The sequence below is a fragment of the Lissotriton vulgaris genome, chromosome 1_1 (assembly GCF_964263255.1).
Source record: "Lissotriton vulgaris chromosome 1_1, aLisVul1.2, whole genome shotgun sequence".
In the NCBI taxonomy this organism is placed as follows: domain Eukaryota; kingdom Metazoa; phylum Chordata; class Amphibia; order Caudata; family Salamandridae; genus Lissotriton; species Lissotriton vulgaris.
In genome coordinates, this window is record NC_141685.1 from 1,225,111,882 (window position 1) to 1,225,132,762 (window position 20,881).

Sequence of the window (20,881 nt, forward strand, 5' to 3'; positions counted from 1 at the left end):
ACATTTTCTGGAATTTGCACACCACACTTTAAATCTTCATCTTCCTAACCTCACCTGGGGCGACAGGCGTTTCCTGGTTGCCGCCCCTAGACTCTGGAACACCCTTCCTGCACAAATCCGAGCAAGTCCCTCCCTGTTCACATTCCGCAAACAGCTAAAGACGTGGTTATTTGACCATTAGCCTTGTATATCTTCTTTACCCCAGTTGCTGATCCATCCCTTAACTAGCGCCTTGTATATCTTCTTTACCCCAGTTGCTGATCCATCCCTTAACTAGCGCCGAGACGCCCACGGGTATTCGCCGCGCTCTACAAATGTCAATAAATAAATAAATAAATAAATAAATAAATAACCTGTGAAAATGTGTGTTTTAGGGGGGGGGGGGTTTAATGTACTGTTTATGTTTTCTTAGTGTTTTCCTTTTTTTAAAAATAATATTATTGCTCATTATTTCACATCTAAAATTATACCAAAAAATGAGGCAGTTAGAAGCAAAGATTATGATTCAAAAGAGAAAAAAACACCAAATTCTTCCTAATTGTATTGTGCATTTTGTCATTTTTTGCCCACCCTGGAAACACCCCCAGCAGCTGATGAGAGATCGAAACAACATATGTGTAATTCATTTTTAAGACTCAAAAAAAGATTTTTCATAAAACAGACCCTTTCTCGCAAATAGTTATAAATCCATAAATATCCAATGGCTATACATATCAATTTCTATACATTTCCATAAAGTGCAGTGTGCCAAAGTAGAAATCTATCATCTTTGCCAGTTTAGTTATTCCCCTTCACCCCCTCAGTTAGTGGCGTCCAGATTCTCAAACCTTTCTTTCATGCTCTAGACCCCCTTCTTGCATAAACAGCCTTTTCAAGGTGATAGACTGCTGAGAGCTGGGCAAGCTACTGCTGAAATCCCGGTGGGTTAGAGGCTAACCGAGCCAAAACAATGCACAGCCGTAAAACAGCCATATCAATAATATTCAAATCTTGCCCTGCTCTCCCCACCCCCTCATCAGCCACTCCTAACAAAATCAGGCTTGGAGAAAGGGAGCATTCCAATCCTAATGCTTCATTAAAAAATGTAGTGATATATTGTTTTAAATTCATAAGCATGTCACATGAAGCAAAAATATGGACAAGATCTGTCAGATACACTGCACAGTGAGGACAGTATATCCCCTTCCCCCATTTAGCAATTTTATGTGGAGTATAATAAAGGGAAAAATAGGTCTTATGATATTGTGCTTGCAATCGAGCCATTCTGAATGACTCCAAATCACCTTTCATCAATGAATTGAGAAGATTATATTTTGCCCAGATTGCCAAATCCCTATCCAGTACCAATTTATCTATACTACTATAAAAAAAGAAGAACTTTGAGGCTTTGAGGTGGGTAAACTTGGGAACCACTTCGCCAATCCACACACCCGATACACCGTTGTAATCGTCAGGGTGTGCAGATGGTTATAGGCTATATAAATTGTTTAAAAAAGCGTTATTTAAAAAATGTACATTAAAAAAAAAGTAGTCCCTCCAAAGTAGCGCCGGCCGCGACGTGCGTGCTCAGGTCAGGAGAGCGGGGAGAAGCAGTGTCCAGGAGCGCTACGAGGAGCGGCGGACATGGCGCGGGGGAGGAGCGGTGATGTGAGGAGCAGCGGACAGGCCAGAGGAGCGGTGACCAGCGGCGGTGAGGTGAGAAGCAGCGGACAGGCGGGAGGAGCAGTGAGGTGACGAGCAGCGGACAGGCGGGAGGAGCCGTGACCAGCGGCATTGAGGAGCGAGGAGCGGAGGGCCGCTAAACTGAGGAGCGCAGGGGAGGAGCGGCGGCTGAGGTAAGGGGACCCACGGACAATGTCGGGGCAGGCGGGGGATGGGCCGGGCGGGGGTTCGGGCTTCTGGACAATGTCGGGGCGGGCAGGGGGCGGGGAAGCCTGATTGCTTCCGGACAAGGTCGGGACGGGCTGCTAGTCAACTATAACATTTTTGGAGAATCCAATTGGTCCACCCCCTTTTTTAAATAAAAAGTCCCTGATTTGAAGGTATTCGATTCGATATGCTTTATTTGATTTTTGTATAAAATCTTGAAAGCGTACAGTTACAAAATACAATCATAGTTAAAAAATACATACATGTGAAGCAAAGATTATCTACAGATTAAAAAACAAACATTTGCTCACCCTGTGAATGTAACTTTCCTGATAATAACATACTTTACAGGGTTCATATGATGACAGTTCTTCCGTTTCATCAAATGGGAATGTGCAAGGGGTTGCAGTGGTTAAAAAATGTTATACAGTATTTCAAATCAGTTTGGGGCGGGAATACTACAATAAAGTGGTAAGCAAACTCCTCTACCCAGCCTGGTACAATCCTCAGTCATTGGCCTGGAGGCAGGGATATATGATGTGCTTGGATAGAAGTCATGTAGATCCCAGATGGATATGGGGCTATCGCCTTCTTTAGGTTGCCAAGTTCGGAGGTATGGGACAATGTTTCTACTCCTGAATCTTATTAGTATCAAGTCACCAATAATGTCTTTCGGAAGGGGGCCCAGCCAACCCACTGTCCTCACGCTCACAATCCCGCCGTCAAGATCATGGGGCAGGGGTCTATTTTTAGATAGCCAAAACTGGACCTTATTTAACAAGTCATGTTGTCTCTGCCATCTACTCTGGGGACAACATTTTTCGGTGTAGTGGGTTTAGGAGAGGCTTTAGAAATATTTGAGGGCAGAATGGTGGGAACTGGTGCTCGAGTTTGGGCAACTTTATTTTGAATGGCAGGTTTAGGCTTATTTGGAGTAGCAATTGACAAGGGATGGGTAGGTATAGAAGCGTGGGTAGAGGTTAACAAATTAAAATTGATTTTTTCCTCAATCCCTGTCAATCCATCCCCCAAGATGTTAATTTTGTCAATTAGGGGGTGTATAATGGATTTAATCAGTTGTTCGATCATTGACAATAGGGCCATCTGGGAAGAAGGAGCTAGGTAGTTTCATTTTTCAGCCACCTCTGCAGTTAGGCGAAAATTGGTAGGGGGTGGAGTTAAGATTAGGGATTCATTTTGTATTTTTTGTACTTTGGATTGGCTCTCATTATATTTATCCCCGTCATGCTTCCTTTTGTTAGGTGTGACCCGGACAGATACTATACATTGTGTGTTTGTTTTTGTAAATATGGAAAAGGGTTCCAGCACTCTCTCATTTGTAGTTAACAAATTAATGTTATTTGGTGGGGATGGTGATCCTGCAGGGGCATAGCTAGTCTTACACAGACTGTTTAATTCCTCCAACAGTGAGAGTCTACACACTGTATTGTTTGTTTGAGGAGAGGAATGATTACAAGGTGGACTGACTACAGGCTGATGGCAATTATTTTTATCAGCGTCTGTACGCAAAGGTAACAGTGTGTTATTTATGTGCTTATCTTGCATCCTCAGACAAGTATCCGACCGAAGCGCTAGTTTTGTAACAACCCCTTTCTGGGTCATGATATGACTTGGATGTGAATGAAGTGATAGAGTTTATTGGGCAAATACTACTGTCCAGTACAGAATGTCAATTAGTGGCTTTACCTCCTCAAGAAAAACCAAGTGGTGGGGCCCGTCCCGTCCCCCTTAGGCCTCTGAGGGCCACAGAGGGCCCGCCCTTTGCCCGGGCTTAGCCCGGCGTCACCCGCGCGTGTTCCGCGATGCGGAAGGGGCTCTGTCTTTTTCTGCACCTTCCGGGCGCGTCAGTGGGCGGGAGGGGGGCGGAGCAAAAGCAGCAAAGGTTTGTGGGGGTTGTGGTCCCCCCGCTCGGCGGCCGCGTGGAGTTCCGGTCGCGGCGGCAGGGGGGACCAGCTGCCAGCAAGGATGTTTGCACCGACTGTGCCCTGCGCGATCAAATCCCCAGTTCCCCCGCTGAATTCTCTTCCAGATAGTCGCCCGCTCCCCAGATGGGGCTCTGTCTTTTTCTGCGCCTTCCGGGCGCGTCAGTGGCAGGAGGGGGTGGAGCAAAAGCAGCAAAGGTTTGTGGGGTTTGTGGCCCCCACGCTCGGCTGCCGCGTGGAGTTCCGGTCGCGGCAACAGGGGGACCAGCTGCCAGCAAGGATGTTTGTGCCGACTGTGCCCTGCGTGATCAAATCCCCAGTTCCCCCGGTGAGTTCTCTTCCAGATAGTCGCCCGCTCCCCAGATGGGGCTCTGTCTTTTTCTGCGCCTTCCGGGCGCGTCAGTGGGCGGGAGGGGGTGGAGCAAAAGCAGCAAAGGTTTGTGGGGGTTGTGGCCCCCACGCTCGGCTGCCGCGTGGAGTTCTGGTCGCGGCAACAGGGGGACCAGCTGCCAGCAAGGATGTTTGTGCCGACAGTGCCCTGCGCGATCAAATCCCCAGTTCCCCCGGTGAGTTCTCTTCCAGATAGTCGCCCGCTCCCCAGATGGGGCTCTGTCTTTTTCTGCGCCTTCCGGGCGCGTCAGTGGGCGGGAGGGGGCGGAGCAAAAGCAGCAAAGGTTTGTGGGGGTTGTGGTTCCCCTGCTCGGCGGCCGCGTGGAGTTCTGGTCGCGGCGGCAGGGGGGACCAGCTGCCAGCAAGGATGTTTGCGCCGACTGTGCCCTGCACGATCAAATCCCCAGTACCCCCGGTGAGTTCTCTTCCAGATAGTCGCCCGCTCCCCAGATGGGGCTCTGTCTTTTTCTGTGCCTTCCGGGAGTGTCAGTGGGCGGGAGGGGGCGGGAGGGGGCGGAGCAAAAGCAGCAAAGGTTTGTGGGGGTTGTGGTCCCCCCCGCTCGGTGGCCGCGTGGAGTTCCGGTTGCGGCGGCAGGGGGGACCAGCTGCCAGCAAGGATGTTTGCGCCGACTGTGCCCTGCACGATCAAATCCCCAGTTCCCCCGGTGAATTCTCTTCCAGATAGTCCAGAAGGTATTCAAGAAATCTCTCCAATCTAACCAGAAGATCGTTCTAAGATCATCAAAGCTCCCTGAGGAAAAGAAAGACTTTAGTGTAGCCAAACCGGATTCCGCCCATCTTCTACACAGTCGATCCTCGAAGATCTCAGGAAGATTTAAATTATTTGCTAATGGATTATACAAATTAAGCCTGCCTATTCTGATTAACCTCCCTGCTGACTTCCATATTTTGATGACCCCATATAGTGTCTTGAAACAAACTTTCTTATAGTAACTATTGCTTAGATATTGCCACAAGCACCCCAGGCATCTTTCTCCATACACCTTTCCACTGATTGCTCTTGAAACAGAACTAAATTATGCAATAGAGGGGTGGCCCAGTAATAATGTCTCAAGCTAGGCAAAGCCCATCCCCCTCTATCCCTGGGCAGTGTATGAAATGTAAAATCACTTCTCGGTTTTGCATAAGCCCAAGCAAACCTAGAGAACAGATCTTCCATTCTCTTCAATCAGTATGCTGAGAATTCTAATGGAATTGCCTGAAAAAGATATAGAATCTTGAAGAAAAACAGCATTTTAACCATATTGCACCTACTAACAATTGATAGATGAAGATTGTTCAGTTTAAGCAAATCCAGTTTAGTCTTAATCAACAGGGGTTCAACATGTTCCTTGACTATATTGTCTATATCTGCCGAAATGTTCATTCCCAGGCAGGTTGCCTGCCTAACCACTCTACTGTCGTGTGTAGTTATATTGCCATTAACTACCACTTGCATTTTATAACAATTAAGAGCATAACCAGATACTTTCCCAAACCTCTCTGGTTTCCCTTCTACTTCCTTAAGAGCTTTCAAAGGATCTGTGGTTGCAAGGGCAATATCGTCAGCGTAGGCCAACACCTTTGTTTCCCATCCATGTGTTTGAATAGGTAAGATGGCCTTGTTGTTTTCAAGCCTACGTATAAAAGGGGCAATATCTATAGCAAACAGCAGAGGGGAGCTCAGATATCCTTTTCGTGTCCCTCTAGTTATTAAAAAAGGGTCTGACAGTGCCCCATTCACAAAATCCCTGGCTATTGGTTGGTGATACAGCATTTTGATTGCTTGCAAAAAGCCCTCTTTAATTCCAACCACTGACAGGGCATCCCATAAAAATCCCTGTCAGAGGATTTTTCTGCATCAAGCAGAATTAATACCATTGGGTCGTTAACTATTGGCATGATGTCTAGAAGTAAAATCAACCTCCTTATTTGATCTATTGTCTCCCTTCCAGGAATAAATCCATGTAGACGGGGTGAAACTACCTTATAAATAATTGGCGCTAAGTGGGAAGCCAAGATTTTAGAATAGATTTTACAGTCACTATTAATTAAAGTTATTGAGTGATATGAGCTGGGATCCACTGTTGGTATATATATTTTTTAAATCGCAATTTCAGAGGAGGACCAGGAACTCAGAGTCCTGCCCCCCTTGAACACATGAACAACCAACTGAGTCATACACTCTTTAAGTTGTTGGGATTTTTTTTTGTAAAACTCAGCAGGTATACTATCCATGCCAGTAGCTTTACCACCAGGGAAACTATTTATAGCTAATAAAATCTCTATCCATTGTGGGAGATTCTTTAGCTGTTACGGGTCTTCTAGAGAAAATTGTTCTCTAAGGATTAAAACCAAATATTCCTTAATCTCTCTAGAATTCCCGTTTAGATCCTCCCGATACAGGTTTTAATAGTATTGATGGAATGACTGTCTGATGTTATCGGTGTCTGTAATTAGCCCCATATTTGGAGTCTGTATCTCACAAATTAGATTTTGTAAGCTCCTTTGCAGGGCTCGCATCGCCAAATGGTGCGCAATCTGCTTGCTGCATTCATATGATTTCTCTTTCCAGATGGTAAGTTTATCTGCAGCACTTTTCGCTATGATTTTTAGAATAGAGGTGTTAGAGTCTGCGACCTTAGCCTGAGCTTCCTCTAAATCCCTACCCTGTTAAAGAATCTTGACCAAGTCCTCCTCTGCTTGAGCCAACCCACTTGTAAATTGCATTTTTTCTGTCAGCCATTCTTATTAAGGTTCAAAGAATATCTAAGAGATTCCCTTCGTATTCAAGTTTTGATGTGTCCCAAACAATATCTATTCCCGCACTCCCTAAATTCTCCTTAAAATAAAATGGGATCCAGTTCCGCATATAGCTGCAGTACTCTTCATTAATTGAAAAAGGTCCCTCAAAACTCCATGTCTTTTATTTTGGCTTTAAACCATCCTCCTTAATCTCAACCACTAAAGGGTTGTGGTCTGAGAGTATATGCAGAGCTTTCTTTATTGAATACTCATGAAAAATAGAATCGGTGACAAGCACAAAATCAAGTCAGGCATGAACAGTATGTGATATGGAAAAAAGGTGTATCCAGGGTCCAATGGCTTTTGCCAATTCCATACGTCACTGAACCCATGATACTTACATATGACCCTTAGTTCACGGAACACCTTAGGTTTCCTCCTGCTGTATGTCCAATCTATTTCAGAGCTCAGTGCCCTATTAGTTGGTATATTAATATTAAAATCAATATAAAGAATTTATGGAAGAGGCCAAGCCACAGGTTCACTGGTTAGCTGCTCAAATATTCCCACATCATCCAAAATGCTACTAAAGATAAATCATAAAGTAAATGTCTCTCCAGTGTCTCCTAGACATTCAGTAATGACCCATTAGCCACATTTTTCAGCTAATGTACAAGCAAATTGTAAATCAGTATTATGTGTCAGGATAGCTAGCCCTCGCATCCAAGTAATCTGAGTCGTAACCTCAACCAGCCTATATCCGATTGAATTCAAGATGTGCAATCGGGCACCCTCTATAAGGGTCTCCTGGATACATACAATATCGTCTTCAATAAACGTAATCCTGCCACAGTATTCTGACTTTTTTTACGGTCATTAAGGTCACAGATATTAATAGTGGCTATAGGTATTTTAACCATCCATTACAAATAAGGGTATCTTAGTGCTCCCTTGTACCATAAGCGCTTAGAGATAATGGCAAATAAAGAGAAAAGGGAAAAACAAAAAAGACAAGAAATGTTAATACAAAATCTCTCCCAACAGCTTGCAACCCCAACCCCCTGAATCCCCCTCCCCCACCCTCTACCCGTAACAAAGGCAGCCTGGCTCAGCCAGAGCCAGGATGATATCATCCAAAATAGTTCCATCCCCACAGCCTCTTCAACTTTTTTTCCCCACCAAGAATATAACGCTCAGTTAAAAAATAGCTGCCAATCAAAGTGAATGCAACATGGCAGCTAACACCCAAATCATATACCATATTGCCACATGATTGTAGCCTATTATATGTCCTCAGACCCCATCCTTGTGTCTTCCAGAAATATCCTTTAAATACATTTAGCCTGAATTTCTGAAATAAAGCTGCATGTTCCCCCTGAAAAACAATCTTCAGCCGACCTGGACTCGAAGATAAGAAATGATGCAAAAAGCTGCCTAAGCCACCATCTTCGTTCAACAGTGACATGGGCAAAATCCGACCTAGTGAAAAAAGGCACTGTGTTATGTTCTCTTTTTGCTGCTGGGCGGGCTAGATCATAGAGGGCCTGTTGCAGCAAATAAATTCCAACATATCACAGCATTGTCTGTGGCTGTTCAGGGGTATTAGGTGAGCGTTTTGGCAACATTAAAGGAAACCTGCGAGCCCTCTCGATTTCCTTATCCCAGTCTCAAGTATTTAGTTCAGGAAAGGCACCACTCAGTCGGAAAACCATTTATTTTCTGGAATCAGTCCCCTCTACCCCTTCAGTAATTCCCAGGAAATGTAGATTGTTACGGAGTTGCCTGTTTTCTTGATCTTCCATTTTCAAACATCATGTCTTTGCCACTCCCCTCATGAGCTACACTTTGTTTTTAGGGCCACAACTGCTGTTTCAAGACTTTCAGTCCGGTCTTCCACAGAAGCCATTCTTTCGGCAATATCAGCAGAGATTCTCCCCACTTTACTAACAGCACCCTGAAATGTTTTGGCAGCAAGCTGGGCTCTGCAATTATCATTTTTCACCTCCACCTGGAAACTCTTAATAGATTGCAGAACTATTGAGAGGGAAGGGTCGCTCTGGTTTCCGGTCCCCAATGTTTAACCGGTATTTGCCATTGCAGAGCCTTTCGGATCTCTTTCATATTTGTCTGATCAACCCACTAAGACAGTGAGATGTGACGCAGAATAATCCCACTTCAGATCTCCTGTACTGCCACTAACAGAGATTTCCTGTCGGCCTTTTAATTACTTCCTCTCCTTTTAGGTCAGAGATTTTCTTTGCCACTGAGGTTTCCTAGGTCTTCCGTCCCAGAGCTGCTGCACCAATAAGCACCCTCTACTCCACTAGGCGCTGATATACTTGCGTCCGAAAATTCTGACTCATTTGTCAGGGAGTAGAATTTTTCATTCACATCAGGGATTCCAGCCCGATTTGAGGGGGCATTTACTGCTTTATCCCTGGTAGCCTTATCCGCATGATGGGTCATAGCTTTAGTTGTTGTCTGCCTGACGTCTGTTATTTTGTCTCCATTCGAGAGGCCTGGACGGAGATCTAGCTGGAAAGAACCTGATGTTTCTAAGGCATGTTCCTCACCAGATTTTACCAATGAATCAGACATGACTTCCACCTCGCGGGTCACTATCTCACAGATAGCCACTTGCACCCCCTCTCCCCTCTCCTGGCAATTCATAGGCAGTAAAGTTGTGCCAGTAGTGCAAAAATGTTTAGAAATCAAAGGCTGACATCCTTCTACCTCTAGGGGATTCTTCTGTGGTGCTTTTTTTATGGTTTCCGTTTTATCCACTTTTTCCCTTCTTACCACCATGATCATCACTCTTTTTGCCACTGGTTCAATTTTCTGAGAGCTTCTCACACCGTGGGGGAGCTTTACAGCTGCCACGACATAGACATAGCTGACTGAGCATCACTTGGTTTCGCAGATTTTCCACTGCGTCCTGTCATCACTGGTTCTAGGAAGCCCTTCTGTAAAACTGAAGATCCGAGCAGATCGCAAGTTCCCCAAAGCAACAGGAACCGCACAAATGCAGCAGCTGCAGACTCAGCACGAGCCAGCACCGCAAGCTCAGCATGAGCGCAGACACTGCCCAAGGCAGCAGCTAATCTGAAGCAAGCAGCCGCTGCAGGCAGAAGGATGCAGCAGGAGCTGCAGAGAGCGACAGCTGAGACAATAGGGGCCACCGTGCACAGCCCGTTCCAGACATTCCAGAGATCCCTCCATGAAGACCATGGTGGTCCACCTTCCCAAACGCAACGTTGGGTAAAGCCCAAGTTGCATTCTCCCATAGCATTGGCTATTTTAAAGGCTTGAAGTCGAGTCGAAGGAGCGTCTCGAGCAAGGAACTACTCAGACACCATCTTACCACCCCCTTAATTTACTGTTTAATTATTTATACTTTTAGGGCTGTGATTGTAATATACTATTATTTTATACTCACACCCTGTGGGCTTATTGGGCACAGTTCTGATCAGTGGCCATCTTTTAGAGGCCTTCTCTTAAGCTGACATGTTTCCGCTAGGAAAGTGGTCTTGCAATTCATAGGAGGTGGGACTGAAAGGGAGACAAGATACGAGTCGGCTTCCAGATAGGACGCACAAGTCTGTCTGTGCCCATCCGTGGCCGTTCTGCAGCCAGCAAAAGCTCACCTATCGGTTTGAAGCAAGTTCATTTCCCAGCAGTGGATCAGTGCAGAGGGCTCTTAGGTAAGATGCCTAATTATGGAAATGCAGTAGATCTGTTATAAATGGAGGGATTCTTTTTCCTGTGCTCACTGCAAATGGGGTCTTCAACTGGCAAATGGGCAGCTCAAAATTATTGTTTTTGGCCTCTAAGGTCTCTTAAAGTGTCTCTTTCTGGTGGTCCTATAAATGTGCATTTTCTCCCCAGACATTCTCAATGAGTTATTGATCATAATGACTGCCATCTTGATTTTTTTTATTGTGGAGTTTTGGCTCAAGACCTGGTGCAACCCTAATTTTGCTGTTGCATTAGCTTTGGGATGTTCGATTCTTAGACATAACACAATTGCGGGCCGAGGCAAAGGTCTGGCTATCATCTTTTATGGGACTTACCCATATTTTTCATTTGAGATTGAGAATTTAAGAGTAATGGAAAGCCTTAGAGTCTGCTTTAAAGTAAGTCATGGGTATTTTATTTTATCACCAGTCTGGCCCTTAAACTTGTTTTGTTTGCTGTGTGCATTCCACCGCAATATAACGAGGAGAAATTATTTTATTTCTCCTGGTTTTGCTTTTTCTATTTGTGCTGCATTCTGTTGCACACATAGAGAGAGGAAAATGCCATTAACGATGTGCTACGCCTATGTGTGCTCCAGAATGCAGTACACATACATTGATTGGGTAACCTGTGTCAAGAGGAAGTCGAAGCTAGTGAATAGAAATGTAGTAATACAGGCATTCTGAAGTTTTTCATGAGGAAATGTTGGTGAGAGCATGGGTGCAGAGAAAGCCCCGAGTCAGAAATTAGGAAATGCATGTCAGAGACAATGAGGAGCTGGAGCACAGAAATGAAAGGGCACTCATTGTTAATGTGAATAGGAGACGGAGGGACTGAAATAAGAACAGAGCCAGGCAGTGCCCGAGTGAGGGGAGACCGTGGGATAGAAATGAGCAGAGGGACGGGCAGGGGCAGCTTGAGAGAAGACCGCAGGACTGAAATAAGGAGCAGTGCCAGCGTGGGAATAGGTTGCGGTCAGAAATTAAAGCGCTCCAGCCAGTAACAGCGTGGGAAGAGACTGTGGGTGAGAAATGAGAGCGAACAGGGCGTACCAACGTGAGAAGAGACTACGGGTCATGAATGAGAGAGGGTCGAGGAGTGCCAGCCTGAGGGGAGACTGCGGGTCAGATATTAAACAGGGCCAGTCAGTGGCACACATTTATGAAGAAAGACTGTGGAGAGTGAGGCTATGTTCGGTTTCAGTCTTCGACTCTGTTTCCATATTGGGCACCAGACTGAAATGTTTTTGCCCCTTTCAGTGCCAAACACAATGAGAAATAAATCAGGTTAGAGGGACTATTTTTCACGGCCTGTCGCCTAAATCACAGCACCTCGGTGAGGAAATAGTAAAAGGCCGCGATAAAGGGTCGATTGTCCTTTTACAGTTATGTTAAATCTGCACCTTTGTCTTGCTTTCAAAGCGCCGTTTTCAGACGCAATGGTTCTACTGAGTGATGTTTTGGAGTCATGGCCCGGGCACTCACTTTCGAAAGGAAACTGGCATTATTTCAGGGTGCCAAAGACAGGTTAAAGATGCCCTACACAAGATTTGGAAATATGCTCTTTTCCAAACATTTTTCCCACTTTCGACTCTCTTGTAGAGAGCAGAACTCAGCACAGATTTCCAAATAGAAATACTACAATAGTATCACCAATTTAATTAGGAGATGTGCCACTCAAGTCTGTAAAAGAATGGAAGTAGGTGAACATTAGATTTAATTATCATATGTATAGCTTGCTTAACAGAATGTATGCAAAGAACTAAGACGTTTGCAAGCAATCCACACCCGATCAGATGATTCTGATGGGCCCATCAGGTTGGAAATGGGTCTGAACTCGATGACAATTGCTGCTGATTTGCCTGCTGTCCAGACAAGAGGCAATAACAGGTCTCGATCGAAAGCAACTCATACCAACAATAAAGCATATCTTGGTCATGCTGCAAGGCAATAAAACAACAAAGCAGCAGCAAAAAACAGACAAAACAAGAACCAACAGATTAATTTCAGTTATGCAAATTCTTACACAGTGCCCACTTTCAGTCCCTCTGTTCGCCCTTTGCCTTTGCTACTGCTATATAAACAAGCACTTGCCTCTAAATAGGGGAAGCAGTGGGTGATGTTTTCTTTGTGAATGCTGATTGTATAATTTGTTATTTTTTTGATGTGCGCATTTAATTCCGATAGGCAGGGCCGGTTATAAGATTTGCTAGGCCCTGGGCTAAAAAGGAATGTGCGAGGCCCCTCTAATGTAGATAAGTGGCTCCTTGCAAGGAGACCATTCACAGACACTGTGGAAGGCCTATTGTCCAGCATTTTGTTGCCCCCCACAGTTTTAACTTTGAGCCCACAAGCATTTCGCACACCTTCAGTCCAATAGGTGTGAGAATTTCTGTGGGCTAAAAGTTAAAATTATGGGGGCGCCAAAATGATGGACAATGAGCCTCCCACAGTGTCTGTGAATGGGTCTCCTTTCAATTGAAGGGAGCGTCTCCCTCCCTTATGTATCCAGATACCATCCCTGAGAGGCCAAGGGAGGGGGGCCCCTCCATTTCAAAGAAAGGTGACACCTTTCTTTGAAATGGATCGCCAGAGAACCGACAGGACACATCACCATCACATGCGTGGCCCCATATTGGTGGGTTGAGTGCGAGTCCCTGGACAGCTGCCCACGCTGCCCATGCCTTGCGCCGGCCCAGCCGATAGGGAGAGAAGACAGGGAAGGGTCAGGCACAAGCCCGTCAGACAAGAGAGTGGTGGCTGTGCGGGCATTAACATAAAGCCGAAAGCTGTACGGCGCGGCTTGCGCTGTCGGCAGCTGTGCAACAGTGGGTGCTCATGGGAGAACCGCAGTGGAAAAGGCCAGTGGGGCTGCATTTCCACAGTGAATGCTTCCTTACATGGAAGCAACTGCGCCCCATTCTGAACGACTCGATCATCAAAGACTGCCAGGGAATACATGACTGGTTCATGAGCACATGAAAGGGAGGGGCTTCAAATACCGGAGCAGGCACTGTGAAAAATATGCGACAACAAGCACACTTCAAATGCAGGCAGGCAGGGAGAGATTGCAAGCATGCTTCAAATGCTTGCAGGTAGGTACAGGTTTGGTAAACCTAAACAAAAAATGTGTTGAGACGAAACAGAATGAAAGAAGTTCAACCCAACAACGTGGATGAAAAAATGTTCTTGGGCCTCTAGAGACTAATAAGAGAAGCACACGTGGAAAGCCACAGGAAATAGTATGCTACAGCCAACAGAAATGGAAGGGTGCCTGCCCTGCAGGGGCGATTGTTTATGTGTAGCAATGGACACCTTCCTGCACATAGGAGTGAGAGCTAGGGGTGGGGGTTTCACGAGGATAGGAAGAAGTGGCGCTCAGTCTAGTAAGTGTTATGTTCATAAGGATCTAAGTAAGTACGGTGCTGCCAGGTCAGGAGATTGACCCGATAACCCCCAGATTTGTGTGGGTCGAAGGATCCACACTGGAAAATAAGCACAGCCCGGGGCACATGTGGTGAGGTATTACTGAGTTAGTATAAATGTTTTCACAATTTTGACAAAGCGGCGGTCGACACCAGTTTAGATTTTGTAAAAGGTTTTTTTTATCACAATGTATTAAACTGTATTGAACCAAACAACCAGCTGACACGTGTTTCATCACCAGGAGTTATCCTGTGACTCTTCAGGGCTGTTCCGAGTATGAAGAAGTAGGAAAGCAGGCCCCAAGTAACCGGTGATAATTCCAACCCGGTCTGGGGTGTGCGAAGTGCAAGAACTGAAGGACGTTGGGGGTAGCGCTGCGTCGGCTAGAAATATTGGATGATCCTGTTTGCAGAACAAGATGCAGCTGGACCATGGGGGCCTCAGAATAATATTCCTGGGCTGTGGTATCAGTTAGAGCGGCCAAGGAGGATAAGCGGTGGCAGCCGATGGGCGTGTAGTGCCCAAGTATGAGTGAGTAGGCGTCCAGTGTCTGCGCGGACGACGGAGTAGAGACGGCGGGTATTGGTGCTAGTGAAAAGTCAGGGTGTAACGGAGGCTGTGGCGGTCCGCGTAAGAATGCGTGGTGCGGTGGGTGCGCCTGTGGTCTCGGTTAAGGCGAGGTTTAGTGACACCGGATCTGCAGGGAGGACTGGTACGCGGGTAAATCGGGTTGGAATTTTCACCGGTTACTTGGGGCCTGCTCTCCTATTTCTTCATACTCAGAATAGCGATGAAGAGTCACTGGATAACTCCTGGTGACGAAACATGGGTCGGCTGGTTGTTTAGTTCAATACAGAAGTTGCCTTGTGATGAAAAAACCTTTTTCAAATTCTAAACTGGTGTCGACAGCCTCTTTGTCACAATTGTGAAAACATTTGTTCTAACTCAGTAATACCCTCACCACGTGTGTCCAGGACTGTGCTTACCTTCCTGCACACAAACAAACGTCAAAGACAATTTGCTATTTGTATGTGTGCTGCGGAATGCAGCACTTATGAAAAGAGAAAAAACAAGGAGAAATTCATATTTCTCCTTGTTTCACCGGTCTAAGACCAGGTATTCCCTGGTCTTCATTTTTGGTGCTGCCCCAGCCTTGTAAATATGGGGGAGTGTCAAAAAGTCATTGGTGTTGGGTGGAATACCAACGGCAACACCCTTTGCACGCCCCTTACACACTAAGTGAAGCGTGAAAAGGGGCCTTATTTACAAGGCAGAATTAAGCCACGATAAGTGGTTTCACCCCACTTTGTGAATAAAGAGAAGGGACTATCGCTACCACAACGTCGCTAAAAGCAATATTCTATTGGCAGTATCCCCTCGTAAATATGCCCCAAGATGCACTAGGGTTGTCCCTGCAGCATATGGTGGTCACAGATAAAGCTGGAAATGTGGTTCACACTAAGGGGCCGATTATGATCGTGGACGGACTTGCGTCCGTCCGCGATCACTGAGGAGGAGGGGACGTCCGCATGGGCTGCGGAGTCCCCTCCTGTGCGATTAGGATGTGACCGCCACCCTGGCGGTCAAATCCTCTATTTTTAACATTGCGGCGGGTGCGGCTTCAGGCTGCACCCGCGGCAATGTTAAAAATGCAGTCATTGCATTTGCATGCAGAAAGAGGCAGGCACCTCGTGGTGCCTGCCGCTTTCTGCATACAAATGCAGGGGGGTACCATAGGTACCCCCCATGTGCACCCCACACCACCCCTTCACCTAGGGGGCCCGCAACGGGCCCCTGCAGTGAAGTTACACATGCTTTTCCACGGCGGAAAAGCCGCCGTGGAAAAGCATGTTTTACATCCCATCCTAATCTGCCTGACGGTGTCTGAGAGACACCGTCACCAGATTAGAGCTTTTCCACCGCGGTTGTAAGCCAGCCGCGGCGGAAAAGCTGCGGACGGCAACCAGGACCCACCAGCCATCCTAATGTGGCGGCGGGTCTTTGGTCAGTCCGCTGCGGTTTTTCCGCATCCTCTGGGCCGGCGGTGGCTTTCGCCGACCCCGAGGATGCGGAAAAACCGCAATCCTAATGAGCCCCTTAGTCTGGACGTCAAACGAAGGGATTGTTGCAGAAGAAGCTTTTTCTCTTTTCTGGACCTAAAACAACTTTACAACTTAGTCACTTTATTCAGATTATATACTTCACACACAGATGCATTGGTCCTCTGATAGAACTTGCTTTGTCGCAGTGAGGGGTGATAAATCGTGGTTTTGACCTACTGGCCACCCAATGAGGACCAATAATTGGTATCCAACTCACAGATTAGAGATCAAGTTTAAGTACACAATTCCCAGAACCATGCTATACATATAGAGTTCACAATTGGAAGACCAAACTTCCTAAAGAAGTTCAATCTTACATGAATCATGAATATCAGAAGCTCTGCTGTGGCTACACAGAACAAGAGCAAAATAACCCGATGTTCTGTAAATATTCTGTGACTCTGTCTATTCTGCATTAGAAGGCAGATAATTATAAGAACAGTTTCTGTGGAAATAACACTCAGACACAATTAAGAAAGACAAATCTCAGATAATGTGGTTCTTGTATTAAAGATCCAAAATCAATGCATATAAGTAACATCTTAAGCATTTCAGTCATGAGCCTTACAGCACGTAGCATAAAACCATATATATTGTCTAAATAAATTGATTGCTAAATAAAAGAATCCATAAAGAGCATGGCTCAGGTTAGAGTTTCTTATCACCAACAGATGCAGGAGGATGTTTCAAAAAAGTTCTCTTAGCGTGGGCCAAGGGATCAAGTTGAGTTCCACTAAGGAACATCCATGGGCATTAGCAAAGAGAATCGAGCTATAATCAAGAACGTTCTAGCCTGGTCTCACACCAGACAGCTCCAAATCCTCCAGGAAACAAGCAAAGAAAAAAAAGGCAAGGGCATAAAAGGTAATCAAGCAAGCAGTTAACAATCAAGGCTTGAGAAAAATGAAGGCTCTGGAGGATGAAGGGGAAAAGCTGCTTCCTCCTCATCAGAAAGCCACTATTTATACTCCAAACTGTTCATCTGTGACATCAGTTGTCACCGTACAATGGTCAGATTGTCATGTGATCATTCTTCCGTTCATAATATACAAAAGTGATTTTCCCATGATGCTCATGAACATGAGAACACGTTAATTACTAGGCTAAGAAATAATGCAACCTAAGGAAAAAGGCAATTTAATGCATTTTGAGGTCAGCACTACTTATTTAGCAAAATAAACTCATAACTGTGAGAAGTTGGCCTGGTATATAATGCTCACTAATTCTTAGTGATCACTTTGTACCATGCCAAGCAACCCTTATGATGATGGTTGTAATTCAACCTTGTAGACCAGTTATCATAAGGGTTGCTTGGCATGGTACAAAGTGATCACTAAGAATTAGTGAGCATTATATACCAGGCCAACTTCTCACATTGGTGGCAGCGGTGGGATCGGACCTCTTGGAAGACACTCGAAAAGCTGACTGCGCAGCTTCCGAGGCATCCTCGACGTTGTGCTTTAGGGACTGAGAACCCCCACCACCGAGTAGCCCTTGCACCGAAGATCAGCCCTCCAGCATCTCCACGATCTGCGTGGGGCCCTTTTGCATTGTGCCACTCGACGCGCCATCCCGGCCACTAGCCACGTGGTCAGCGGCCATCTTGGCGACAAAACCGACAATCTACACAGCAGGTCTGGTTGCTCTAGACCTACCCAAGCTCCTGTGAAAAGGAGCACCCGCTCTGACCTTGCTGGTCCGAGTGAACAGCATCTTTCAACTTTTGCGTGGCTTGCATTTCCCAAGGCCAGTTTGCTCCGATCAGGTCGCCGACACCGCCAACAGCGAGAAGCCTACGTGGGACAGCTCGTGACCGACTCCTGGACGTCCTCGACCCCGGGTATCCACGTGGCTGCAGAAAGAAGCTACCCGACAACGCCTGTTTGCACCCGACATCGCCTGGTTCCAATCTGGTTCCACGGTAGTCACTGGCTAGTGACTTTGAACACTGTCCCCTCTGCTTTCAGGTCTTCACATCTTCAGATCCACCCTTGGATCCACCGGAACTCTTCACATCGAGCCGCCTGCAGCATCTTCAGCTCCAAGCACCATCGACCAGCGTGACGAAACCCGACACTACTTTGACCCTGTGCACCCGCTTCCTGTGGGTGAGGTAACTCAGCTCCGCCGGTGCTCCTGCACTGGTACACATCTCAAGGGCCTGTGTCTCAAGTTTTAACTCCGTAGGTCACTCGGAAGGTTCCTAACTTTCTAACTTTGTACTTTTTACGCACCATAGACTTTACATTGGAAAGTGCGTGCACTTTGAACACTGCACCCGAGTCCCGTGGGCCTCTCCTGACTTAGTCACTACTAGTCTCGAATAGCTCCAGCGATTCCCAAGGCCCTAGGCCTCTTCACTTTCCCATGGGTATCTCTTATACCACTTTCTTAGTATATGGTTTAGGTGGCCCCTAGGGCTCATCCATATTGTGCAACTTTTGTGTATTTTAAACTGTCTTGTGATTTAACGCTTGTGCTTCTGTGCTCATAAAGAGTCCAGGGGATTTTATAGTTAATAAATCAATATATATTTTCAATATATATCTGTGTGGTGTCCCTTTCATTTGGTATTCAAGGGGGTTGTGTATGGTATAACAGCCGGCTTCACATGCCTTTCAGAGTTTAGCCTAAGACTGCTTTGTCCACGTTACCACTAGGATAACTGGTCTACAAGGTTGAATTACAACCATCATCATAAGGGTTGCTTGGCATGGTACAAAGTGATCACTAAGAATTAGTGAGCATTATATACCAGGCCAACTTCTCACATTGGTGAGCAGCGGATTGGGATCTGAGCTTGCTGTTGTTTTACCATTACAATCTTTGAGATTATCATTTGAAAGATCATACAGGTACCTGCTAGGTACATATAAAACAAGACTAGTATACTTAAGTTCTCCTGAACTTAGTTGTTGTAGAGCAAAGGGAGTAGCACACCCTAGCTACAACTACTAGATAGGTTTAGTAGGTAAACACCAGTGTAGGTAGATTGCAACACATCCACCCACACTAGAGCAATGTCTGGAGCAGAGGGGTCCAGTGGACTTACTCCTGTTGAGAGTGACCCTCCAAGGGCACCATCCAAATTTGCTATTTTTTCCTTTAAGGAATTAAGACAGCTTTGTGTCTTAAGGGGTCTGAAGACAGGGCCTTCCCCTACTACAGACCACCTAAGAGAGCTCTTAGACCAGTCTGAGACTCTAAAGCCCTCTAAGGCAAACCCCACAGGGAATGCTGAAGGAGGCCATCCTTCAGAGGATGACACTGTAGACACCCCTGCCCCTATCATCTTGGTAGATGAGGAAGCCTCCACCACTGGAGCTCCTCAGGTAGATGAGGAGGAAGAGGAAGAGGAAGAAGAGGAGGAGGTGGAAAGCAGTGAGTCAGATGATGACAGAAATGGTCAGGTGCTGGTCAGTAGACTGAACCAGGCTAACTTAAGTGTGTTTGGGACTGAAGCAAGGCTGACCTTGCCCAGCCACCCAAATGGACTTAACCAGGGGCATAGGAGGAGGAGGAATCACTCAGGTGAATCCAATACCTCCCATGCCTCTAGAGGCTCTCATGGTCACTCCAGAAGGGAGATGACTAGCCCTCAGAGAAGGGAACATGAGACCAAATTGAGAGAAACTCAAATTAGAGAGGCTGAATTGAGAGTCCAGAGACAAGAGTTAGAAATTGCCCTGGCCCAAGAGAAACTTGCTAGAGCAAGACAGCCTAGAGAGAGTGGGGTAATAGAACCCACTGGTGGCAGCAATATCCACAAGGATAAAGACAGGTCTTTTGATAACAGAAACCTGAGTAAGATTGTGCCCCCCTACAAAGCTGGGGATGACATCCATAAATGGATTACTGCAATGGAGAGAGCCTGCAGAGTACAGCAGATCCCTCAGGAGCAGTGGGCAGCAATCTTGTGGCTCTCCTTTGAAGGTAGAGGCCGAGACAGACTCCTCACAGTTAGTGATGGGGATTCTAGAAACTACCTGGTCCTGAAGAGTGCTCTGATTGATGGGTTAGGCTTAACCACTGAACAGTACAGGTTAATGTTCAGAGATACCCAGAAGACACAGACTCAGGACTGGTCTGAATTTGTTGAGTGTGCCACTAAGGCTCTGGAGGGATGGTTGCTGGGAAGCAAGGTTACAGACTATGAAGGATTGTACAATTTGCTGATGAGAGAACACATTTTAAATAATTGTCAGAACCAGCAGTTGCATCAACATTTGGTTGACTCAGATTTGACCTCTCCCCAAGAATTGGGAAAGAGGGCAGATAAATGGGTAAGAACCAGAGTTAAGCAAAAGAACCAGAACCAGGGTGGTGACCAGAAGAAAACAGACCAGAAGGGTGGGGAGCAGAAAGCTAAAGACCAGAAGTCTTCAACAGGGCCCCAAACTGAGACAGAGGGTGGGTCCCAAACTTCCAAGAAGAAGAAGAAAGAAGGTCAGAAGAAACCCTGGTGTAAAGCTTGTAAAAACACCTCTCACTGGACAAGTGAGTGTAAAAAGGGTGGAGCCCCCAGCACTGCAGCCCCTAAGGCACCTGCACCCACTAGTACAGTTAGCAGTGCTGGTCCTCAAGCCAAGGGATTAGTGGGTATCACTTTGGGAACTGAAGGAGATTCTGACCTAGTCAGAACCCTTACACAGGCTGTTCTGGTTTGTGAAGG